Source organism: Rhipicephalus microplus, chromosome 2 (assembly GCF_043290135.1).
Source record: "Rhipicephalus microplus isolate Deutch F79 chromosome 2, USDA_Rmic, whole genome shotgun sequence".
NCBI classification, from domain to species: Eukaryota; Metazoa; Arthropoda; class Arachnida; order Ixodida; family Ixodidae; genus Rhipicephalus; species Rhipicephalus microplus.
Window position 1 is genome coordinate 38,418,476 of NC_134701.1, and position 27,795 is coordinate 38,446,270.

Here is a 27,795-nt window from a genome sequence, read left to right on the forward strand (position 1 = left end):
TCTGTGCTACGCGGCACAACTTTACGACTTCTTACCATCCTCAGACTAACGGACTCACTGAACGCTTCAACCGCACACTGACGGACATGCTTGCTATGTTTATTTCTGACGACCACACCAATTGACAAACTGCCCTTCCGTTCGTAACCTTTGCCAACAACTCGTCACGTCATGAAACTGCCGGCTACTCACCACTTTATCTTTTCTTTGGCCGTGATCCCTTACTACCTTTCGATAACCTGCTTGCGCATGACCTTCCGTCCACTACGTCGTACCCACAAGATGCCATCTCCCGTGCTCTGATCGCACGTACAGTAGCCCGCGCCAGGTATTCATCGTCCCAGAGAGCACGAGTCGCTGTACGACAGCCGAAATAGGGATGTTAAGTTTTCTCCGGGCTCTTTCGTGCTACTGTGGCTGCCATCCCGTCGTGTCGGCCTGTGCGAGAAACTTTTATCGCAATACGTTGGACCTTACCGAGTTCTGCGCCAAGTCACACCTGTCAGCTATGAGATTTCTCCTACTACGAATCCCACTGTTACATCCAGAAGTGACATTGTGCATGTTTGTTGTTGAAGCCCTATCACAGTGACCCGTCCGTCTAATAACAGCCGGCACCGGGACGGTGCTTTGCCGCCCGGGGTAATATCACGGGTATGGAAAGGTACCTCAGGCACGGGTGCAGAAATGGCGCAGAAGGATTGAAGATGACGATTTTGTGGGGCCGTGTCAGGACTGCCCTGTTGTGCTGCATCCTTGCACACTGTGTGCAGCGTTAGCCCAACCGGCGTTAACTTAGTAAATACTCCCCGTTACAATATGGAGAAACCGAACCTATGCTAAGTTTCACGGAAGCGTGAAGCACGCCCAAGCATCTTTCCCATCTACTAGAGCTAGAAATTAAATGAAGCAATTTAGGATTGTAATGTGAACTCTAAAGGAAAGTTTCTAATGAAAAGGAAGCCAAATACTTTAGCTCTTTGAATCAAACTGACCCAAATTTATTAAACCAGCCCTGCATCAACAATCCTGGCCCTGCCACGTTGGTAAAGTGGCTAAGGTACTCCGCTGCTGACCCGAAGGTCACGGGATGGAATCCTGGCTGCGGCGGCTCATTTCTGATGGAGGTGAAAATGCTGTAGGCCCGTGTTCTGAGATTTGGGTGCACGGTAAAGAACCCCAGGTGGTCAAAATTTTCGGAGCCCTCAACTACGGCGTCTCTCATAACCATATGATTTTTTGGGACGTCAAACCCCACATATACATACATCAACAGTCTTCACCCCAAAAAAACCAACATGACCTCAGTCGAAATGTGTCACTTGTGTCCAAAGTTCCTTCATCCATCCTAGATGCTTCACATTGATGTTACGTTCTGCAATTACTTTTATAGGTCCAGTTGACACTCGGCGAAGAACATTATATGACAGAACTCGAATACAAGGAGTGAAAGGCCTACTTGCCTACTTCTCTTCGCCTCCTAGTGTATGTTTCGAGCTTAGCGCAACAGCAACATGTCTTCCATAAGCTCCAACGCAGTATATAAATATTGTGCATATAAAATAATGAGACTGGGCACTGATCTGTTCCTTGAAAGGAAAAAAAAGAAGCAGTGATTTCAAACTGCATGGCATAAAATGAACTGGAGCTTTTTTCAAATGCTGCAGACAATTCAGAATGTTGCGCCTAATCGCCATTACTCATAAGCGACAAAGCACAGCACCAACGGATACACGAGTATAATGTCAACTTTATTGAAAAATATTACTATAGCATGCAATCGAATCATTTTAGACTTATTTTACGAGCTAACACATGCACAAAATAAATGTTCCGATCTGTATGAACTGAATACAAGCTTTACTCTTCAAAACTGGCAATAATACCGGGCTATGTAGACTTTAGGCACACAAATGTTTGAGGTAGTTAGGGAAGAGTAACGTACTGGCAAAAAATTGTTTGAGCAGGTCCGATAATGAAGAGCATTAGGCTCCTTCAGAAAAAAGAAAGCTGCGCATTTGTTTCACCACCGTTTTACTGTATCTACCATGCGCAATCCGCAATAGCAATGACACTCTGGCAAAAAAGAGTTGTTGAACACTTTTTGCTACACTTGTGAATCCTAGATGTCTACCTACCTCTAAAGAGTGACGTTGAGTCTCTTCAAGAGACTCGAAGGACGCACAAATTGCTGAAGCATGTTTTTATTGCGATAGTGATTATATGGACACTCTAGGCTGAATTTTGCCGATGGTGTCGCCGTCGCCGCCACGCGCTGTATATGTATGCGTATATAAATGTGAAAATGCAAGAAGGAAAAAAATCTAGAATAGGACTCCGGCGCGTAGGATTGAACTTGGGTCTTCTAAATCTTGAGTGTGAGGCATTAACAACTGAGCAACCGAGGAACACGTCTTTCATCGTTAAAACGGCAAGCTATTTAAATTTACCACTTACCGATGCTGACAGGCATCTCACGGAAGAACAATTGCGCTTTCTGCATTACCAGGAAGGTGGCGCACATAGCAAACGTAGCAATATCGTCACGACGCGGCGGCCGCGCTCTCATCTCCCACGCGCACTTTGACCAGCAAAGAGCAAGAGGTCGACTCTCCTTGCGCGCCCTTATTTGGCGGCAAGGAAGATCGTACGTCTTGGTTGGCGTTCAGCTTTTACCGCAACGATTCCGTTTTAGTTACCAAGCGCATAAAAGTCACTGCAATCGTTGCACAGTGTTTGTTAACGAAAAAAATGCGCTTTTCAGTCACAGCGAAGTAACAACTGAGACGCTTATTCGCGTTTATTTGTACCTGAGAGTACGTTTTATGTGTAATTTGTGCACGAGAAATGTGGGACACGTTTCGATAGGCTGGCCATTATGCACATGACTGTCATATTGGTTGCTAACGCGTTCATTGCTTCGCGTTTGCGGCAAAGCTGTGACTTATTTTTTTTAAGAAGTTACATATCTCAGAAGTCTCCTAAAGAGAGTCAACGTTAAACATACATGTACGTTCAAGAAGAGCCAACCGACACCTTTTTTATTTTTTTCGACTTGAAGGCGGGTTAGATACCCGCCATGGGGGCGTGAGCTTTTACCCAGACGGTCAAGATTTTTTCAAAGTTCCCTACGTCATTTGCGAGTGAAAACCAGGCATATCGTATCTTTGCTCACACAATATATAATCAGTCATCATAACTTGTCACGTGGCTGAGCACCATGATCACAGGTGAGCAGAAGGTGTTCACCTGTCGGACGGGACATTATGGCTCAGAACCACAACCCAAGCTTTTGGTTGCCCTTGTGCTCCTGCGGGGCCACAGTAGACTTGTCCCTTTTCTCTGCGCAGGAATGGAAGAGTCAGAACGACAATCATTATAATTCTGATCGCTCAAATAAATCTGCGCACATAATTTTTGCAATCGCTCAATACACAAGTATAATGATGGTCCACTTACTAACAATTTTGCAATACATACTTTATTATAGGAATTATAGCCGCCAATTGTACGCGTGGCATGCCTACAGGCAAGAAATTTTCGTTTCAAGATATATGCCACCGAACATCAAGATAAAAGTAGTTAGGGTAGTTCCAGAGATTTTATTTTTTGATAAGGTATACTTCAGTGCCGTGAAGCACAAAATTTACTGGCCCGACATTACATTCTGTGTCGCTCTTTAGGACTGTTTTCGTGGTAACTTTTTCAACTCCAAGTAAGCACACCTTAGCAACTCATCGACTATACTATAATAAAAACTGTACTATATACTAGGCGCAACTAGTAACTGTAATATATACTATGTACTGATGCTCTAGGTGCAATCGCACCGTTGCTATCCATGATTGTTTAACTGACTACCGATTAGATGCTCTTAAATAAAACATGAACTAATAGATGACCATTTCATGAGGCGTGAAAAAATTTAGAGACAGCCCAGTTAAAATGCTGCGAAACAGCTACTGGAAACATGGTTTGATTCATTCCATGAAGTTTTCATGAACTAGCGTTGCCATGAAAGTCCATGCAGGACTTTGCGAGTCTGAGATGTTTAAAATAATGCTTCTGATATGAAGCCATGTTATCTGAGCCTAAAAGGCAAGCATGTCAAGAGACTTCCAACAATAAACTTGCGCCTTGGTGAGAGTTCAATAGAGATTATCAAGAGCATCACTAGACGTTATCTTTTGCGCTGCTATGACGTGGAAGACTCACAGTAACTCTCTCGCTACCTCATGGGCATTAAGGTATACGTGACACAGCTATCAAGGTGCTGTCATTCATTTTCAAGCAAGTTCTAAAGCCAGCTACATAACGCAATGTTTAAAGCTGGTGTAATGTTTTGAACAGATGTGTGACGAAAAATTCGCGTGCAAAGTATTTAGAAGCTAGTTGGTACGTCATTGTATATAGCTGCGCTGAGCAAAATACACTAACCAGTAACGGAACAACAGGACAGGACAGGTCCTGCAGTTATGTCATCTTGTTTCCTGACCCATTCATGTTTGCGCGCTGCCTGTCTGGAGTGTGTTCTAGCGTGTAAACGAAAAACTGCTACTAGAGCGAGTGACCAGCCAACTCAAACTCGGTGACTAACTGTTTTTTTCCGTTCGCGCACTCCGTATTACTGCGCTGTTAGCCGTTGAAATATGACCCTAATGAAGCGTTAAAACTTGAGTTCACGCCACTGACCATTGCCTTCGTCCTAACGCATAGCGAAGCATCACACTCCCCACCCACTTTGGTAGCACTGACCCCCGTATTCACAAACGCTCTTTGACTCGACTTTCGATGGTTGCAGATTTCAAGGTGAGAGGACGTCTCTCTCTCCGCCCTCACCGGCCTTTCTGCTGTTTGCGCCGTCGTCTCGCGTCTCCGTGCGTGCAGCCCTTTCGAGGGCTAACCATGGACACCGGAATGACACTAGAGGATCTCCTCAACAACGTGGACTCATTCTCTGTGGCAGTGTACCGCACTCGCTCCCAGCTCCGCAAGTTCGTGGCTCGAGACATTGCGCAGCAGAGAGGAAAGCTACCACCCTGCACAGGCAGAAGCTCGAAGCTGCTGCTGCCAAAAGGAGGCAGAGGCAGCAGACAACACCCACAGCGGGGGAAAGTCCCCTTCTATCCTTTTCCGAGCCTCCTGAATTGGGGGCTCCTGTCCCCACAGACCACCTTATCTCAAGTCCTCTGGACTCGACTAATCTAACGCCATCTCACGCGCAAAAAGAGCGCTCTACTCAGAACACCCCTTCTCAAGTGGACTCTGTCGAGACCGACACCTCATCCGTTTCCAGCTGCTCTTGGCGGCATGCCACGCCTCCCTCGTCCCCTGCAACATCATACACGACAGGTGCGCCAAGTGAATTCGCCACACCGCGCTTCTCCGCCCCTCCCTGACCTCCTCCCTCATCCCGGCCGCAGAAGTTAACACGACTGTGGCGCCCGAGCGTGTCACCCTTCCCTCTCCCATATATGTGGGGAATATTTGCGGCACATCATCTACAGAACGGTGGGGAAACAAGCCAACTTCCTCGCCATGTCTCGTGACTTGATCGCGGCGTTTCTTTCCGGTTTCGCCGCCGCCCGGCACGTCCGCGTCCACTTCCGACGCAACCTCATTGCCGTGAAGAGCTCCTCCTGAAGAGCTCCTCGATGTCCGGCGGACCTGCTCCCTAAACGTCAAGTCCAAGTTCCTCACGAACCAAACCTGTGTTGGACTTATCTACGGCACTGACGAGGACCTGGATCCCCCTGACATCGCGGCCAACATCGACTCGGCCGTTCCGGTCATCTCGTGCACACGCCGTGGCAGGTGCGTCACCATCACATCTGAGGGGACCACCATACCACCGGAGGTGTTCCTTTTCAAGCCAGCCGCGGCCCCTTCAGTGGGCCCGCTGTTGTCACTTCGGCCACGCCACCGCGACCTGTTCGCGGGACCACTGCTGCCCCATTCGAAAGCACCGTGCCCTGCGGAGCACCCTCACTGCATTAACTGCGGCGGCATTCATCCGGCTAACGAGCCGTGCTGTCCTTCCTGGTAGATTCAGCGCAAGGCCACCGTCATCATCGCCACCTCGGATGGCCCCGTGACACACCGCCAAGCACTGGAGAAGGCCAGGACCACTGTCAACAACATCGACAAGCGAGGCAGCGCTGCACTCGTTTAGGGCCGCTTTTTTCAGGACGTTGTCGCTTCTGGTGATCCCTCAGCGTTGGCCTCTCATCCTCGCCCTCCTACAAGTGCACCTACAGCAAGCACGAGTGCCCAATCGCACCCTTTTCTGCATAGCCCATGCACCTCCGAAGCCGACCCAAAGGACGCGGTGATCACTGCACTTGTTGCTGCTATCCGCACTGTGATTGTGTTCCTGCCACCTGATTCTCCGGTTCGTGGTCTGTGTGTTGCGGCTATTGCTGCGCATGAAGCGATCGTTCCGGCCAATTAAGGCGACTGAAATACCACATCGAGTTCATCAGGACTCTCATCTGTGTGTTGAAATAATTTTTTTCTATTTTCTCCTTATTTTCTTTATTCTTTCTGTTTTTTTGCTGAACTGAATTTTTTCTATTTTTTTCTCCGTTTCTTTCCCGTGCTTGGGCTATGTGCCCTGGCCAGTGTTCTGTACACCCGCTGGATTAATTCATCTACACCAACAGGACACTAAACTGTGAGTTTAACAGAACTTTTTTTTCTCTCGTAGAACTAAAACATATATTTTTTTCTCGTCCTACGTGCTCATGCGAGTGTTTCTCGCGTCATTTCATGCGCCTCTTCGTATCATCGTCTTCTTTTTTGGTTATTTATTTCCCGGGCATTCCCGGTGGCTTTTCCTGATGGTTGCGGATCATCGCGGCGGTTCGGGCGCGCGCTAAGTGATGCGGTGCGAATGCCATTCCGAATTTTCTTTAACCACTTTTCTTCTGTCTCTTTCATTCCCATTCCCCCATTCCCTGCGAAGAACTGTGGAGGTGGCCTCCTTTGAGAGAGGCAGTAACGGATCTGCGCTTTTTTCTTCCTTTTCCTCTTTTCAGAGCTACTTCGTTTGAATCGACTTTCACCCTTCCTTTGACAAAGTTGAGCACGGCGCCACAGCTCGGCTCGAAAATGACACTGCGCTATTCGAGAATCGCAGCGATTATCGCTGATATACAGTGACTTGCCATGCCTAGAGACGGCGGCTCTCCCATCAGCTTTCTCAATTGAAGGTGAAGCGTTGAGTGAATGGACGTTCTAGATTACGGGAGGGGGGTGAGTCAGGGGCGCTCACAACGAGTAGTGACCCATGAAATCTTTATGCTACACTGTAAAAACGGGCGGTCATTTTGACAACCATCTTCTCATCTATTTTGACGAGTCGTCGGTGACCAAAACCCAAAAGACGGGGGCTCCGCCGTCATTTAGCGAGTGGTGAGAGGGATGAGGGCAGAATGCAGGGATGAGAGATGGAAAGGGAGAATAGCGTTCAGTGCGCTTCGGTTGGCTACCACACGTCACGTGACACCTCACTCTCTCTCGCGCCCCTTTGAGGTCACCCCTCCACGAGACAGTGAAAAGGAGGCCGCTGCTGCTGTGCTAGAAAGAGACAAAGACAGCCGAGGGATCCAGTGCATGCATTGCCAACCTGTTCCTTCGCGCTTCTTCGACCTTTTTGCGGTTTTTTTCGCGTCGGGAAGAAGCCTGCTGCTTCGTGCGCCATTTTATCTTATTTCTTGCGTGTTGTACTGGAAAGACCGCGTGCCCGTGTAACGCGCGTTCTGCTCGACACACCAGCCTAAACCCAGGTGAAGGGTGAGTGTGCTTATATACTTCTTTCGTCTGTTTACATCCTTCAGCTGTCCATGGTTTTAACACGTCACCTAGTTTGCTAGTAGCGAAGAAGCAAGCTCTAGTTTTCGCGGGTTGTGGAGTTTACTTCTTCGCGCGTCTGTGCGAATTCTTTACTTGCAGTGTGCATTCGAGCGACGTGCATGCACAGTTGGAGTTAGCCCGACACTGCCGCCTTGGGAGGTGCACCGCCGCCTTGGGAGGCTGAACACGTGCAGCGTTTTTCAGGTGTCAATTTGTGTATAATTATAAAAAAAGAAGAGTCCTCTTTCTGTAAAAAAAGAAAAAGAAAACGTGAGCGTACGAGGAGCATTAGCGCGTGTTTATTGCACTTATCGCGCACTTTCGATCGCGATTGATAGTGGTTAATGGTGCAAGGTCCGGAATCGATTGGTCGAGCGTGTTATCATCTTATGTACAGCTGAATACCTTGAGAGTACCTGATAGATGTTTCGTAAGCGCTTTTTGTTCTTCCTTTTCATTTGTTCGTTGTAGTACCTGCGCTATAAGGCCATGATGATCATCACTTTTATGAGAGACTAAATAATGTGGACAACCCAGCCGCGAATTCGTAAAACTATACGTCAACCAGAAATAGTTTCTTTTCAAGTACTGTGGCTGAAAACTGCACCTCTTCGGCAATTTATTACTGTTGTTCTCTACCACTAGTCGGCATAAAAAGCAGACGTTGGTATCTGATTGTGATCGGGCGATTGTACCCTGATTCGCGAATCGCAATTGAAAGTGACCTTAGCTTGTAAATGCACTCGGAAGCCTAAATACGTCGCGGAAAAAAGACCACGATGGGAAAAACAGGGTGTATTTTGAGAAACATTGTACCAAGAGCAATCATGCGCGTGGGCTGACTGAATCGTCTAAAAGAAATGTTACTGCTTATGAAACCAGCAGATATCACTTTGTAAAAATTGACAAACTGGAGTTAAGTGCAGCGTTATCGCCATGTGCAAGCACTTAAAACGCAGTAGGTTTAGGATGAGTCTAGGAGATGTGTGAAGTGCTTGCAAGTTTGTGTGCAAGTTACTGCATGCAACTGTCTAATAGACATGATTCACTGACTGCCAATAGCTTCAATCGTCTTTGGTTCACAGGCCTGGTCTGTAGGGTCAACAGACACCTTCTGGCGTATACGGGTCAATTTCAAGCATATTTGGTCATGGATGTCACTGCAACTTTTACTGTACCCAGCGAGATATGTATTTCATATCGTGCATTTTTTTAAAATTTAGTCTACTTGTTTTACCATTTCTGGTTACATGTGCGTTTCGTTTGTAAAGACAGACCAGATCCTAAACTAAGTCTTCTAAACTAATACCTCAAATTTGATTTCCAGGCCAACTCTCCCCATGCACCCAAGCCACAGTTGCTTGGCCTCATCGTGACGGAGGTCTTTATGGAAGTCGAAGTGTCGTCTTCTTTTTATCTTTTATTTTGTCATGCATTTTCTCCCCATGAACAGTGTGTAGGCTTGTAACACCAACTGCATTATCAGCTGTTTATGTTAAACAATGCAAAGTGGCCCTTAGAAGTTTGGTTATGATGTGTGATTTAGATAAGTATGTCTGGTTATTACAATTTTTCTCCTTAGTCTAACTGATTTTTCACTTGTAAATTCCCAGCATGTAGGTGAAGAGAGCCTGGAGAGGGTGCCAACAAGACTTCATCTAGCTGTCATTGGTGAATATGTCATATAAACGTTTTGCTCAAAAGATTACTTGTGTAGCTTAGCTTGTTATTCAAGGCAAAAGTTCTTGGAAAGATAGAGATGGAAAATTTGATAACGTGAAAAGTAACTGGAGCAAATGTTTTGACAAGTAAACTTGTCTTATTCAAGGCTGCAGTCTTCAAGAAAACAAGTACGCTTGTGGAAAGGCCATCTCAAGCGACAATGCATGATCATGGAGTTTCCAACCGAAATATTGTTTTTCTATTGCCTGACTTGATCTGTACACTGTGTTATATGCAGATAGTGAGAGGGACTTTAGGCAGTCCCAACCTGCTCCACTAATATATCACAGGTAGGATGCACTCAGGATTTGAGAATGAGGCTACCACAAAATGCAAAAAATTCAGTGTCGTTACATTTATATGAAAATTCGGTTCACCAGCCACTTTAGGTCTAAAGACCCAGCCAGACAGATTTCTTCGAATACGTTCACCTTTAAATTGTGCCATTTAATGTATGAATCGCTTGTCTCTTAACATTGTGCCTATGCAAGCAAACTTGAACTAAATTCTGCATTCCTATTTCTTTTCCTAATAAAGATGTTTTTTTTTTCAAGAAGCATATGATAATTTGTGGCTGCTTAACGTTGTTTTCTTATTATTTCTCGAGCAATATCTGTTTGTAAAGCTATTTCCACTGAAAAGCGTACCCGGTCAATTTTCGAACATCTCTGATCATGCTAAAAAAAGAATTGTACAGGTATACGTGAATGTGAGTAGTAGTTATTGAGCAATTATATTTTGCAAAAGAATTTTGTGTTGCCTACCCTGTCCAGCTTCTTATGCACATGCAAGCCACATATTGCAAGACAGCGGTGCACTGTCGGCTAGACACCGCTCTATAAGACGAGGGGCAACTTTAGCTCGTTGTTTTATTGAAAATATCTTCACTTATATTCCGGTTGGGCACATCAAACTTTAGGCGCTAAAGTGACACTGTGACCACTAAATAATTCATATAATATTGCTGCTTCGATCAATTATAATAATACATTGTTTTCGTTATTCTCAAGGTGCTAATCTTTCAAGACACTGATAGGTTACTCATTTTATCTTCATTTTTTGCCTTGGCAAAAAGTTGCAATATGCTGCATGTTTAGCGTTTTTATAAAAAGCACAGCTTTCTCGCAATACTGTAATGTATTAATAATTTCTGTTTTATATGTTCCCATATTTTCAGCATAAGACAAAAAACATTACATTTTCTGCACAAAAATTCTGTGTGGTGTTCTTTAATTTCACAACGCAGTGTCTGTATCACACAAGTTAGTGCAGATAACACATTTTCGGCGTTTCACTTCTGAAGCCCAAGTATGTGATTGGCACAGTTTATGAAGTATAGATTTATTTTCTCATTCTATTGTCGTTCCCAGGTACAAGGGGCAGGTTATTCCGACTAAATGCTGTGGTAAAGGCCGAATCAGCGCAGTAGCTCGAAAGGTGCTCAGCCTTCTCAAAATACTTTGAAGAATAAATGTGCAAGTATTCACAAAAGCTTTCGCTGGATATTTCATGCAGTACTACCTATGTCGAATAACAGTGGCATCGCGATGTAGACTGCACTACAATTAATATTGACACAGAGTGCACTTGTTCTCATGAGCCATTATCGAAAATACATTGAGAGCATGCTGTGACCTCACAAAGAAAATTCAACATTGATGGCCTAATAATAGTTTTAATTGACATAGAGACGTTAAATGACACTAGTTAGTGATTACTTTAATCTAAAATTGACAACTTTTGGGAAGTTAAACCTCACATATCAATCAATCAAAATTGACAACTTTTGACACTCAAAGCTTGTCAATAGGACGGTTCAGTTGTGTATGAAGTTCACTAAAAAAGACGTTAATATTGCTACATGCATATATATTGATATTCTTGGGGGCGACGCGCGTGTGTTTCTGACGAGGAAGACGAAGAGTTGTGTCCGCTCGATCGCTGGTGAACCGGTTACGCCATTACCGCTGGTTTTGAATATATCTAATCCCCAGCCTCATCGTTACGGCGTCCCTTCTTTTCCGTAACATATTTGGTGGAGGTGGAATGTCACCACGAAGCTTCGCAGTGGCCGCACCGTTGAGTCTCCGGCCACGGCTACCAATGACAACAGCCCGTCATTGTCTCCATCTGTAGCTACAGCCACTACATGCCTGACGATGCCCACTCCCCGTGATCCTGGTTCATTCTCCGCACAACCAGGGTTGACGTTGACTACTGGCTCCGTATGTACGAGCATGTTAGCCAGACACACCGATGGGACCCTACCATGATGCTCGCCAACGTCACATTTTACTTGGACGGCACCCCGTGGGTCTCATTCGACGCCCATGAGACTGAGCTCACCAGCTGGGATACCTTCAAGGAGTGACTACAAGACATTTTTGGGGACCCATCCGGTCGCCAAATGGAAGCGCTAAAAGAACTCGCCACTCTTGGGCAGTCCTCAACAGAGTCGTATGTCTCGTACATACGTGCTCGCGTTGTGCCGAAAGTCGACGAGCAAATATCAGAGAGTGACAAGGTGGGCCACATACTAAAGGGCATCGTGGACGACGCCTTCAATTTGCTCGTCTACACTAACTTCTCGACCGTAGATATGACTATCGAGGAATGCCGCCGTTTCGAAATGGCCAAAAGCCGCCATGTTCTGCCTCAATTTATGCCACTACGAAACACGGCTGTTACATCTACCTGCACCGACTTTGGTGCCGCACCACTCATGCAGAATAGCATGACACGAATATTTCGACGGGAGCTTGAGGCGTCAAGTCCGGCACCATTTCCTACACATCCGCTCGACCATGGCGCTGCACAAACGCCTCCGGCGGTCTCCACTATTTAAGCCGCCGGGAGGCAGGAAATTGCAAAGCTTGGTTTTCCTGTGGCGCGCTCTGTCTCCCGACCCGTCTCCAGACCAATGACAACAAATGCACCATGCCATGACTTACATATTATTCTGCGATCCCGCAATCCAGCGGAATGGAGAACTGCAGATGACAAGCCTATCTGCTTCCGCTGCCACCGAGTTGGCCATATCTCCCGCTACTGCCGCAGCACTTGGAACCCCAAACTAGAGCTCATTTTCCTCTACTAGACCATACAAGGACTCCCGTCAGTATTAGCCCAGTCGTGTGTACCCTTCTTCCGACGTCCCTAACAGCCGCTCCACTGCTCGTTCGCCGTCACCTCAACGCCGCCGTTCCCCATCGCCCCAACCACGGCGCTATTCGTCACCGGTCAACTACGGATCCTCTCAGACGGAAAAGTAGATCATGCAGCTCCGGGAGGTAGTGCTGCATCAATTGAGACTGATGCGAATCCTCCGTTGACGCTCCCCACTAATACGAACTTGATTGAGGTGAATGTGGACGGCATTTCTTTGACGGCGTTAGTCGATACCGTAGCTCAAGTGTCCATAATGAGTGCTCATATCTGTGTCGCCTGCTCAAAAAGCCCTTACGCCTGCAGCAACTAAAGCCCTCCGTGTCGCTGATGGTGGAACTGTGGCCATCACTGGAATGTGTACCGCTCGTGTTAGTATTGCCGGCCGCCATGTCCCCGTTTTATTTACGGTGCTTGAAAATTCCCGCACGACCTAATCTTCAGCATAGACTTCCTATCGACACATTCTTCCCTGATAGATTGTGCCGCCGGTACTCTATGCCTATAACTTCCTCTTCTCCCGGATTCTCACCCTGAACTCCCGAAGAGCCTGTGCACCACTGACTTCTTCCGGATACCGCCTAAAGCTCTCACATCCGTCTCATTGGCAACGCCCTCTCCCGTGCTCGACGGTGATTATATTGTGACGCCGATTACTGATGTTCTCCTGGCGCGTGACATTACTGTCCCTCACTCTGTCGTAAGCATAGCCTCGAACCGAACATATTTACCTGTTATCCATTTCGGTTTCATAAAGCAAGTGCTACCCCAAGAAATTTCGGTCGCCACGCTAAGGCCATTAATGGACGACTGCGTCACCTGTTTTACGGCAGACGTATGTCCCAAGCACCCACACCAGTCGCCGGATGCCACGTACGTCGATGCGACTTACGCTCCACCATCGGCCCGGACCTCAAACCCGAGAAGTCAACCGCGATATGCCGCCTTCTGGCTTCATACGGCGACATATTCGACATCGACAGCTGTCCACTCGGCCAGACTTCACTCGTCAAGCACCGCATTAACACGGGTGATTCTCATTCCATTCATCGGTGACCATACCGAGTGTCTGCCACCGAGCGTAAAGTAATTCAACAAGAAGTCACCAAGATGTTAGCCAAAGGAATTATTGAACCCTCTTCGAGCCCTTGGGCGTCCCCCGTTGTGCTCGTTAAAAAGAAAGATGGCATGTGGCGCTTCTGCGTGGATTACCGTAATCTTAATAGAATCACGAAAAAGGACGTTTACCCTTTACCCCGCATTGATGACGCTCTCGATTGTCTCCACGGCACCCGATACTTTTCTACGATAGACCTACGTTCCGGCTACTGGCCGATTGCTGTCGACGAAAAAGACCAAGAGAAGACCGCATTTGTAACACCAGACGGCCTATATTAGTTCAAGGTTATACCATTTGGGCTATGCAACGCCCCAGCCTCGTTCGAGCGCATGATGGACTCTCTGCTACAAGGGTTCAAATGGTCAACATGTCTTTGTTATCTTGATGATGTCATTGTATATTCCCAATGTTTGAGACCCACCATCAGCGTCTGTCAGCTGTTCTCGACATATTCCACACTGCAGACCTCCAATTGAACTCGTCGAAGTGCCACTTCGGAAGCCGGCAAATAACAGTAATGGGCCACCTTGTCGACGCCTCTGGTGTGCAGCCGGACCCCGAAAAAATTCGTGCAGTCACCAGTATTCCTGTACCTCAGTCAGTCAAAAACTTCTGGAGTTTTGTAGGACTTTGCTCCTATTTTAGAAAGTTTGTGAAAGATTTCGCAACCATCGTTCGACCCCTAACAGAGCTTCTGAAGAAAGACGTCAAATTTACGTGGGGTACCGGCCAAGCTACTGCTTTTTCTCACCGAATCACGCTACTGACGACTCCACCAATATTGGCTCACTTTGACCCATTCGCTCCGACGGAAGTTCGAACCGATGCTAGTGGTCACGGAATCAGAGCCGTGTTAGCCCAACGCCAACGGGGACACGATCAAGTTGTCGCCTACGCTAGCCGCCTCCTCACAGCTGCTGAGTGCAACTATTCTATTACGGAGCGTGAATGTCTTGCTCTTGTTTGGGCAGTCTCAATGTTCCACCCATATTAATATGGCACTAATTTCTTTGTGATAACTGACCATCATGCGCTATGTTGGCTTACGTCACTGAAAGATCCTATTGGCCGGCTCGGGCGCTGGGGTCTGTGACTCCAAGAGTATACCTACACGGTGACGTACAAGTCCGGACGCCTACATAAGGACGCAGACTGCCTGTCCCGCTACCCGGTCGCTGAGTTGAGCACTATGCTTGACACCGACACTCAGCCTTGCGTCTTTTCCCTTTCGCAAATGACATGCATTGGTGACGTGCAGCGCCATGATGTGTCCTTGCGTGCTATCATTGTGCGCCTCGAATCACCATCTTCCAGTCAGTCCCACTGCTCATTCGTGCTCCACGATGGTGTATTATACCGCCAAAGTTTTGAGCTGGATGGACCGGCTCTGCTGCTTGTCATTCCGAAACACCTTCGCTCGGAAGTTTTACATGAACTTCATGCTCTTCCGACTGCTGGTCACCTTGCTGCGTCACGCACTTATGACCGAATACGGCGACGCTTATTTTGGCCAGGGCTTGCACGCTCAGTCACAAGATACGTTGTGGCTTATGAGAAATGTCAGCGCCACAAAACACCATCGACACTTCGCGCCGGACGCCTTCAACCACTTGATATTCCGTCAGAACCGTTCTTCCGCGTTGGCTTGGATTTACTTGGCCCTTTCCCCTTGTCTTCCACGGGTAACAAGTGGATAGCCGTGGCCAGCGACTACGCCACGCGTTATGCCATCACACGAGCTCTCCCAACAAGCTGCGCCACATATGTCACCAACTTCCTCCCCAAGGACGTGATTTCGCAACACGGAGCCCCACGGGAGCGGTTTACAGACCATGGCCGCACCTTTTTGTCGAAGGTCATAGCCGACATCTTGCAGTCCTGTAAAACGAGACACAAGCTGACTACGTCATACCACCCGCAAAACAACAGACTCACGGAGCGTATAAATCGAACTCTTACAGACATGCTCGCTAAGTATGTTTCTACCAACCACACCGACTGGGATCTCGTGTTGCCGTACGTCACTTTTGCCTACCATTCTTCCCGCCATGACACTGCTGGTTACTCTCCATTTTTTCTGCTGTTTAGCCGAGAACCAACATGGCCTCTAGACACCGTCGTACCGTCCCCTGGAGTACCGACAAGTGAATATGCCGTGGACGCTATCACTCGGGCTGCCCACGCACGCGAAATCACCCGTACTCGCCTTATGACCTCTCAAGAGAAGCAACGGCACTTGTATGACCAACGACACCGCGACGTACACTTTCCGCCCGGTTCTTTGGTCCTGCTCTGGTCTCCAACCCGTCAAGTTGGCTTGTCAGAAAAACTGTTGACTCGCTACACAGGCCCATACCAAGTCCTTCGTGTGGTTACTCCTGTAACATATGAAATTGGTCCTGCCACCCCGTCGCCTTCGTGTGCCCAACAGGCTACCGATATTGTACATGTTGCGCGCTTGAAGCCCTACAGCTCTCCTTGTGACGTTGACATTTAGAAGCGCTGAGACAGCGCTTGTGCCGCCGGGAGTGGTGCTACATGCATTTATATTGATATTCTAGGGAGCGACGCGTGTGTGTGCCTGACGAGGAAGACGAAGAGTTGTGTCCGCTCGATCGCTGGTGAACCGGTTACGCCATTACCGCTGTTTCTGATTATATCTAATCCCCAGCCTCGTCGTTACGACGTCTCTTTTTTTCCGTAACAATATGATAAAAGAATACCATCATTTGCAAATGACGACCTTTAGTTATTTTTACGTAAATGTTATCAACCTGACAGTTTGCTTGTATTTTGAAATGACGGAAAACACATCAAAATGATAAAAGTGTGCTTTCATTTGAAAAAGACGGCCTGTCGTTATTTTGACGGCTGTAATATTGAAAATAGAGCTGCTGGTATATTCACCGTCATTTTGACCATTTTTTTCTCATTGTATTTTCGCTTTAAACATCAGTGATTCTCCTGACATGATCATGTTTGCGGATGGCGCCAACGTATTTTTTAACCTTGTGTGAACCACCAGCACCGGCTATGAAGAGATAACGTTACGTGATGCGCAGTAGCGGTGCTTGTGGCCCAATTGCGGTCTTCAAAAGAGCCAGCCTGCGTGCTGCCCTGAGTGAAAGACGCATTGGCTGCCACGAATAACGTAGACTGTCACTCGCTCTGGCCGATCGCTCGTGCCGAGAAGGATGGTCGCTGCGTAGCCGTCTCACCCTGGACAAACCCTGCCGTGTACTGTGTTTGGTTAAATAAATATGGACCTTTCTTTTGACTTGATGCCTCAGTTATCCTTGCTTTATCTATGGACGTGACGCCGAAAGCCCGACACCCACAGTTTGCGCCCAACACGGTTTTTGCTCCCACCCGTAGGTATGGCAAGGTGGACGTGGGTCCAGTCCTTTTGTTTTGGTTGTCAAGTTTCCGTGTGGCAATTGTAGGAATTTATTTTCGTGCGTGTGTTTTTTGTGCGGTATTTTTGTCTCCCGTGGCCTAGGTAGACGGAACGCAGCTTTCATCTGCGACGACCGCGACCACTGGTGACAAGGAGGACTCACCTCTCAAGGTGTCGAAAGAGCTGCTGGCACAGCAGTTGGACACATTTCATCGTGTCACTGAGTTGTGGAACACGTTCATAGGTAATCAAAGTGAATGGTTGGACCAGTTGGTAATACATGATGTAAGTATACAACGCGGTAGAGAACACCGTCCTTGTCGTTGTCTTTTTCCCGTCCGTGTTCTCTACCACGTAATATAATTAGAGTACGTTCATAGGCCACGTGAGCAGTCTTACTGGGAAACACAAGAGGGTAAGTGAGCCACAGTTTCGACCACAAGTCGAGCTGCCACGTATATGGGCTACACCAGCACATCAGTAGCTAACTTCTTAGGCGAAGTAGACAGCTATGCAAGAGCTACTGATGCCTCGGAAGTGTTCGTGGTGGCTGGAATTGTGCCGTTGGCTTTACGGTATGCCGCAAGACGCTGGTGGAAGCTGCAGTCGCCTTTCACTACATGGGCAGGTGTCGAAAAGCACTTGAGAGGAATTTCTGCCCCTTGGGTACGAGCGACGAGACCACTGTGAGCTCGAACTATGAACCCAGCATCCGGGCGATGGTTCACTTGGGTGCGTCCGGACAATGCAGGAATGGCACCGCCGAGCAGCACCAACTACCTCGGAAAGGGACAAAGTCGCTCGGCTCATTCGACAGAGTCATTCCCAATTCAGACCATTTCTTTACGGGTGCACATTCAAAACCCTTGAGCATCTCGCACAGGAGGCCCGCGGTGCACAAGACGCCAAGTTAGCTCAAAACACTTGCGTGCCACTGCCATCACCTCTATCTGCTCTTGAGGCATCACTGGCTTGCCGTGCACCCAGCGCTAGTCCCTCATGTGGCCTGACGAGCCCCGGAGCAGTCATGGCTGGCTCCTCCCATGCTCTAGACCGCTTTGCGTATGAGCAAGGACGGCGCGGGGCCCCATTCAACATCGTACCTGGGGTCACCTGTTGCTGGGAGAAAGTGTGCGCAAAGCAGTGTCATAATGCAAAGCACTCGCTCCTTACTCAAGCCAAAGAGCACAGTCAGTCGGACACCGATTCCCAGTATGCCGGGTTCACAAGTCCTGCGTGAGCCGACTGCGACAGGTGCTCCTGTAATGCGTACTCCGTGGGCCGCTCTACCGAAAGGCGTGATTTCAGTTATAGACTCTAACGAAAACATGCGAAAGTCGTATGCTACCAGTGTGGTCAAACTAGTCATGAGGCGGCACTGCTTGTCTTGCCGCATTGAAAATGCAGACCATTCGGGAAACTGTTGTGGGTGGTGGCACTAAACTTCGGCAGTCAGTCGTAGCCCACGGGCATCAATGCCAGGAGAGTCGAAAGCTGGCTGGTACGTGCAAACAATGAACAACAAGCTGGTGACTCAGTCCTAGTTCTCTTTGTCCCATAGCACAGTCACAGTCGCCAGAAACCACACTGAACGCGAAAGCACTGGGAGTTATTGTACCAGCCATTTTTGAAACTGGCTCGAGAATCTCTTTACTTGGTGACGCGTTGTTGGAGCAATGTAACGCTAAAAAAACTGGAGCTTGGTAACCCAAATGTTTTTTTGAGAATGGCATCAAACCACGTATCAAATGCTGAACCTTGTGTTAACTTGCAGAAAAGCTTTAACTTGCAGAAAAGCAGCGATTTGTTTGTTTGCCGGGTCAATCCTGGTCAGTGCTTCTCGGCTGATATTTTTTGAAGGCGAGGGGTTCCCGGTCGACTTTCCCACAAGAGGCTACCGCCTTCACAAACAGTCCGAGACAATGCCCTTTGCAGAGAAAAAACTCCATGCCGATACAACAAAGCACAGAAGACGTGGAAGCCATGCAAACCACCCTGCCGTGAGCCGTCGTGCAGTCCCTCAGGAACTTAACGGCCACAGAACGGAAGCAGTTGGAGGTCGCGCTCACACCATTCTCTGGAATGTTCACAAAACGCCCCGGGAGAACCGACCTCCTAGTCATCGAAAAAACACTGGCGACTACCAGTCTAGGCGTTATAGCCCGAGACCACTGAGCCAGCACGAACAAGCCCTTCGTGAGAAAGTGATGGACGACATGCTCGACACCGAAGCCGTGAAACCTTCGGAAAGTCCCTGGCCCTTCCAGTTGTAGTGACACCAAAGAAAGACGGCAAAAGGGTGTAAAAGGGTGTGTGGTTTGTCCTTTTGGGAACTAACGGGACTGCCCCAACCATTAATTCCTTTAACAACTAACGGCACCGGGTCTAACAGTTAATCCCCACAGAGGAGCTTAAGGGACTAACATTTAGTCTTCACATTTACACCTTAGTGGGTAAGCGTTAGTCCCACAATTCACCTCAAAGTACTAACATTTAGTCCTCACATTTGCACCTTATAGGGCAACTGTTAATCCCCACATTCACACCTTACCAGAAAACCGTATGTCCTTACAGTTGCACCCACCGGACGAACGGTTGATCCACTCAAATACTGCAATCGGATGAGCTTTTCATCCCCAGTTCAAGCATTGTTTTTTATATTTTCCACCATGCCTAATACTTTTTCGCCTGTTTTTCTGCGCAGGAAGCAACAAATGCCGCAGAAAAGAACACGCAAAAACTTAGTTAGCCACCTATGTGTAATTGCTTTCGCATTCATGGCAACAACGAAAGAAAGAAGTGATACATAGAAATCTTTTACTTTTTTACATACACGTGAAGTTTTTCCATTCTTTTAAGTGAATTCATGGTGAAGTGTAGAAGTCCAGTCTCATTGTCACATCTTGTTCACCCCTTGTGGAGCTCCTCCAACGGAAGCGATAGATGACAGGCATTGCAGACGCCAGCGCCAGCAGCCTTTTGCCTGTTGTGTTCCCACGGATGTACGCACAATACGATTGTAAAAATTGTTAGACACACGTGACAGAAAGTGAAGATGCACGCATATGACAAGTACGTGCAAGTTAGTATAAATACATGCGTGTAAAGTATGACACACAAATAATTTTACCTTCACATCTCGTACAGTCCTTCTGAAGCTGCTCTGATGAAAGAGATGGATGAAAAGTAGAGTAGAATAAAGAATGATCCCCTACTTGCGAAAGAATCCAGCAGTGAGTTCTGCCCTGAGTCGGACTGAAGTAATGTATCCGATAGGCCTGCTGTCTTCTCGGCCGCCATGTTGGCCTTCCCAACTGTTGCTGTCGTGTGTTGGTCGTGACTATCTTGAAGCCAGCGATATACAGCGCGGCGTGGTGACGTGTCGAGACCTGCTTCAGACTTCATGGATGCGGTGAAACGTAAAAGCTGCAGCGCACGCTAATCCAAGCGTACGCACAAGCAACTCGTCGTAATTCCTAGATCGTCAAATCCAGGCGGCCGTGGTCGAGCGCTGCCAGCGCGACGCTACAGGTACCATCGCCAGCAAACTACGGAGAAAGACTAAGCCAGGAGAGGAGGAGGACAGCTAGGGACCTTGGCAATGCTTTGTGCACTGCCCGCAATTCCCGGGTGGTTCATTCCTTTGGAGCGTGTTTGGAGACTAAGTGGTTTGCACCCGGCATGCTTCCCTCTGTGGTTGCTCCTCGACCGTCTATCCGGTCATCGCGCGCGCCTACTGGGCTCCGTTACCCTTTTTGGGTAGTTTTGCCTTATAGTGTACAGCATGCTTTTGTGTAGATTACCTCAAGCTCAACGCAGTCACGGTGCCAGAATTTGATCACGTGCAAGCAATATCGCGCATAGCCTATAGCGCGAAGTTCTTCACCACTATAGATTGCTCTCGTAGGTACCTGAAAATTGAAGTTTACCCTGATGATATCCCGACAACGGCATTTACATACCATAGAGGCTTGTTTCAGTTTGCGCGTATGCCTTTTGGCCTTGCTAACAGTCCGAGCCCTATCAGCGCATGATGCACATGTCCTTGGGCGTAGCAAAACTTATTTATGCACTTTGGTATTTTGATTTGGTGAATTTGTTTTCGCGCACGTTTGCAGAGCATCTTGTACACTTGCATACGGTGCTACAGCGCGTGTCAGCACCGGGTCTAACAGTTATTCCCGGAAAATTGCAGCTCGCTACTCACAAGATCAACCTGCTTGGGTTTCTTGTTGGCGACTGTGTATACTAAAGCGAACCCAGATAAGCTCTGTGCAAATGCAACTTTCCCGCCACTTCGATATACTACGAGTTTGCAACGGTTTCTGGGAATGATTGCTTTCTATAGTGAGTTGATTGCACAGTGCGAAGAGATCGCTCGACCACTACCACAGCTGCTGAACAAAGGCGCTAAGTGGCTTTGGAGCAGCAAGCAACAAGCAGCTTTCCACACACTTTTGAAGGCGATTACCAGCGATGCCCTACTTTACCAGCGATGCACCAGCGATTACCAGCGATGCCCTACCAGCTGCCGGATCTAAACAAGCCTTATTTTGTTGCAGACCGCTGCAAGTGACTATCTATGCCACGGAGGAAGGAAAGATTGGAGAGGTCCTGACGTCGCTCGTAGTGGAGCCGCGATGAAGCTGGAAGTCGGCCATATTGACTGGGCGAATTCTCCTCTCTTGTTACCCCCAAATGTAAAGCAGAATGCACGACTCTCTCTCGGGCTCAAAAAGCAAGTGAGCTGCGCAGCGCGTGCATCGTGACGATTCGAAACTAATAAAATGGGGTTCAAAACTATGGGCCAGCGCGACACCTTCGGCTAAATCATTTTGTCGGAGTATTAACAGCGAGTAACAGCTTACCGACAACGGAGCAAGTGCAAGAGAACGCGTTCTAGATGCACTGACAACGGCGAGTAATTTCATATCATTATTTCAGCAACTATACAGACAACACTATCGGTCGTGCGCCTTTAACGGTTGCATTCCACCACGCGGCCGACGCAGTGTCCGGCCACTGTGTCCGTGTTCCGCGTGAAACTCACCGGTGTCAGCATTCTGCGACCGTGGTGGCTGAGCACGGTGCAAGTGACACTTGAACGTGGTTGCTGTTACGTTAAGATTGCATACAATGCGGGGGGGAGAGTATATGAAGTGGTTCAGAAAAGCTGTTTTAATACACACATGCCAGTTGTTACTCTATACACACAACACGAAACAACGTATGTGCACATGGTTCTCATTGCGTCTTTCGGGGCTTAACAGCGTCGACTATTGTCACAACCAGAAGCACTGCCCAACCGTCACTGACCTGCAAGGCGTTCGTCGGCGTTCCACTTCGTCATGGTGCCCAACACAATTTCGCTGAACACTAATTTCAACATCCGCGTCATCCGCCGCACGGCACATGAATATGCATTCGTTCTATGCACTGTTCAGGCTCCATGGTGAGCGAAAGGTTTTGTAAACGTTGATAAGAGTACAGTAACTGCCAGGAGAACACTTCGTAACCGATAAAGTGGCGCAGAGCACGGATATTGTCCGCCACGGCTCAGCAGAAGACCTGGGGAGGCACACATGCCACCGCCCGCCGCGGCTGCTCACTGCTAGACCAGCTAAACTATGCAACGCGTAACCATAGCAACGCCGCCATTGTGCCCAGTGAATATGGCCGCCATGATGTCATTTTCCTCCACACTTTTCACGTAGCGCGCCGGCTGGGCATGCTCTCTCCTACCTTTCCTTCCTTCGTAATCTGTGCTCTTGGCCCGATTGTTTTACAGGAGTGCGCCGGCGTGCTGAAACCTGTTGCTTTCGCAAGCCACACTTTGACCGGTGCGGAACGTAACTACCCGGTAATCGAGGAGTATCTTGCAATGATTTTTGTATTACAGAAGTTTGACTTGCTGTAGGATAAAACTCAGTTTGTTATTCAGACTGGTCATCAAGCACTGTTTTTGGCTGAAACGGCTACCTAACCCCTCCGGATGATTGGCCTGGTGGGCGCTTATGTTACAGCGCTACAATTATGTCATTGAGTACAAGAGTAGCACTAAAACAGTTGCTGATGCACACGCTCGTGCGCGTTGTCTATTGAACCACAGGTAGATCCGGAAAGAGTCTCTGCGTGGTCACGACACCACCTTAAACTATGCATTCCCTTTAGGCTATTTTGGTGACTAAATAAAAGCGTCTTGCAGCGTAAAAGAGTGGTGGCTTCTGTCGTAAAGTGGCAGAAAAGCTTGCGGCTCGTGAATCAGCTGACCAAGAAGTCAAAAGGAGACCGACTGCTACCTGCTTAGAGAAGGGGGCCTCCTGTTCCGGTATTTTACTCTGGCTGACGGTGGTAATGCAGAATCGCCATTTCGAAGTTCTTATTCCTCGCAAACTTCTCAAATCCTTCAAGCGTACTACCACAACAGTGCCTTAGCTGCTCACTCTTCAGGGCAGAAAACTTACGAGAAGCTGTGTCTTACAGTAACTTGGCAGGCATGAAAGTGGATGTGGTACGCTACGAGCGTTCTTGTTCAGTTTGCCAAAAGGCAAAACCACGAGGTAGTTTACTTCTAGGACCAATGCGAAAAGTTGAGAGTACGTCGCCTTGGCAAATAGTAGCATGTGACGTGACGAATCCGTTTTCTACTAGTCCGCGGCGAAACCAGTACCTGCTTGTTGTGACTGACCAGTTCACGAAATGGGTAGAATTTTTTCCTTTATGCAAGCTGACTTCGTAGAAAGTATGGGACTGCCTTCTCGAAATATTCACCAGGTTCGGATTCTCTGCCCAGCTGATCACCGAAAACGCAGTGTACTTCACCAGCGAGGTGTTCACGGATTTCTGTGGCGCCCGTGGAATTCGTTACAAGCGCACATCTGTGTACCTCCCGCAAGCCGACATCAAAGAAAGGGTAAACCGAAATATTGAATCTATGCTTGTTGCGCATAGCGAGCATGACAAGGAGTGGGATCTGAAACCGACAGAGATAGTGTTTGTGACTTGAACGGCAGTCAATTGGTCAAGATATTTCACTCCTGCGTAACTTAACCTGGGCGAAGAATTGAGTTTTCTGCAGAACAATGCTCTGACACGTACAGACACTACTGTGAGACCTTATGTAAGGTTTGCAGATGACTTCCGGCGCTGGCTCACGGACGCAGTACAAGCTAGACAGCACCTCGATGTATCGCGCGTGGAACAGGCTGTAAAACATGATAAGCGTCGGAAGAACATTAATCTTGAGCTTGGTGACGTGGTGACGAAACGCACGCACCCCTTCAGTGACGTATCAAAAAGCTTTAAAGCTCCCCTAGCAACAGGTTGGACGTACCTTAGGAATAACCCGGAAATCCAAGCTTTCGTACATGTTCACAGACTGCATGGCTAATCAAGTGTATGGCCCTATTCATGTCCTCGATTTCAAACCATTTCATGCGCAACACGATTCAGCTGCTGGGGGTTCGGATATTTCTCATCAGAGCATGGCCGCTCAGCCACGAACACCACCGAGAAAGGGGTACAATCTGTGCCTGTGGTTACGTAGCAAAGAGGGGTTTGGGAAGATAGCGCATTCCCTCCTTGATGCTTGCTTTTTTTTCCTCCTTGGGCTGTTTTGTTCGCCTCGTTGTTTGGCGCAAGACGTAATTACTGTCATTGGTGGCGAGAAGGAAATATTTATTGGTTTTTTTGTTATTCTTCGCCACAGGGTCACTGCTACCGAACAAAACCTGCAGACCTCTGGCAGCCAACTCGCATCGCATTTTTTAGGAGGGGAGGGGGATGTGTGCGAAGCATGTGCACCGGATATCTAGAAATAGTGCCACGTGTTGCGCAATAGCGGTGCTCTAGCCCACTTGAGCTCTTCAAAAGGGCCAGCCTGCGCGCAGCCCCAGGGAGAAACTTTTGGCTGCCACGAAGAATGGAGGCTGTCCCCCGCACTGGCCGATTGCTCCGGCCCGGAGGGATGGTCGCTGCGCAGCCGTCTGGCTCTGGGCCGACCCTGCCGTACAGCGTGCTTAGTTAACTAAATGTCGTTCTCTGTTTTAATTTGAAGCTTCCGTGCTCCTAGCTTTACCTAGGGATGGGACGTAGCAAGCTCGATACTCACAATGTAAAAAGATAAACACCCTCAATTTAAATGGCAACGACTATTTCTCATCTTTATCATGCAGGTGAAAGAAAAATAAAATGAAGTGAAACTCAAAAAGTACTACGTACGTCATATGTTTACGCGGTACATAAAATGTTATCTCTGAGTTCACCAATAAATTGAAGTGGTGTGTATTAAGAGATTCGCCACGCAAAAATTTCGTGGTGTAATATGTGACGAGCATCTATCGTGGAATACAAATATTGTTATCCTGGCAGTAGAATTAGCCAAATCTGTGTGATGTTTATACAGAGTGGCTACTTTGAGCCTTGTTAGGTTAATGAACACATTGCTCTATTTGATTCAAAATTGTGCAATAGAAATCTGGTCTGGTGGACGACAGTACAAGGTAACAAAATACATTAGTATTAATACAAATGTATAGCGCACTCGCTTTCAGGTTGTCTTAATATAGAACATGTTCCTTACTACTTTGTACATAAATAAGTTATTTTTGTTTCTGTACAATGAACTGTCTTACACTTCTTTTGATGTACCAGTGTTTATTTTTTTCTTTAATATTTATTTGGATACACATCTCTTCTTTAATAAAATGCACTTGCAGGTATGCTAATGTTATACTTTGTTTTGTTTACTTCTGTACAAAAGAGCCTCTTTAAGTTCAGTCATTAGATAGCGTTGTCTGTTTTTTATTCTTCCGAAAAATTGTAAAATACGAACAAATTTTATGTATTTTTTGTTTACTATTTCCGTAAATCCAGTCATTATTTGCTCTACCTTTAGCTTTTGTAGGTTTCTTTCTTCAATTGAAGAAAAATAAAGTATCTGAATCTTGTTCTTCGGCTTTGCGCTAATGTTTGCTGTTCAGACGTGCAGAGCACAGAAACATCTGGCAGGTATGCTAAACGCTCGTGATGGGTTTTACAGCTTCGCAGGAGCGTAGCCAGAAGTTTTTTCGGGAGGGGCGCTGCACTTCCTTGATTTCAGGGGGAGGGCAACCCCTTAGATTGTTTTTTTTTTCACTCTGTATGCCATGGTGAAAAAAGGTTTGGGTGGTGCATGGACCTGGTGTGCCAACTTCTGGCTACGCCCTGGTAGCTCCGTCCTGACCTTTCGCCTTCGAATGAGATTGACCAACGTCGTTCTCTTGGTCACGTGCATTCACACCACGTGGTCAGACCTACGTTTCTGCCACAGCAGCCGAATGCGCGTTAGGTTTGGCAAGATCAGAGGGAAAATGCTCCTGATGTCACCAACAGAGTCGACCGTTTCGCAGTGTTACATCAGTGATGTGGTCACCTGACGCGGAAGTCACGCTCACCGGAACCCAAAGTGAACCGCCTCGAAAAATCTTCGCATAAACAGCATCCCCTCGTTGCACAAGTGGCATGTGGTGGACGTTCTTCTCTTGCGCTACGTTGAGCTAGAGCTCCTTCGTCAGGACTCTAGACCTAATATAGGGATGTAACAGAGCCGAAGTTGTAGAAGCACTGCAAGCTGGGCATGTTTATGACAGTATTTGAACATATTTTAAGACAGCGCACGACTACGCGGGCACAAGAAGAGGGACAAACCGCTGCGCTACTCGCAACTGATTATTTATTGAAAACAAAAAGGGAAAAACAGCACTTCAACCTTCATACTTATGTGATCCCACTAGAGAGAGAAATTGGTAGATCAGCTGACATTTCGGCCATAAAACCTGGATATACCACACGTGTACTCTCCACTAGCTAATAGGTTAAGATACCGAGCTTTGTAAGAACCGAACTTCGCGTCACGTAGGGCCATAGAAGGCAGGCTAATGCATTGCTCATTCCTTGTTTTGATATTATATGCTTCGAAAATTTGGCAAACCCCATGCACAGTGGCAATCAGGGATAGGCGAAGCACGAATGAGGAATGTTGATACATCACTTTCAAATCAACAAACATTGTGAGGCAAAAGTAAATTATGCCGTACATGACTTCCATGTCATGATTATCAGGTTTGGAGGTGTCATTTTCTTTCGTCGTCTATTGACGTCACGTATACCGAGTTTGCTATATGTGAAGCTAGCGAAACGGTCACGAGCGCATCTTGAGTTTGGTATGTTGTTATGTTCTTACATGACACCAGTGTCATTATTTTCATGTTTGCACCAGTCATATACCTTCGTAATCCATCGGCATCATGTAACACCAAATTCGATATATGTAGAGCTCTTGAAACGGGCGCGAGAGCATCATAAAGGGACAAATATACTACGACGTAACATTGACGCGCGCGCTCGCATGGCGTAGCGACGCTACGCTAGCAAAACGGGATCGGCGCATTCAGCGTCCGTCGGAGCGGCCCGGCAGCAACCGGTGCGAAATGCGACATGCTGCATTTCGCGCTGATGACGTCACCCAAACAGCACTGCGTCTGCCTCTCTTCGTGAC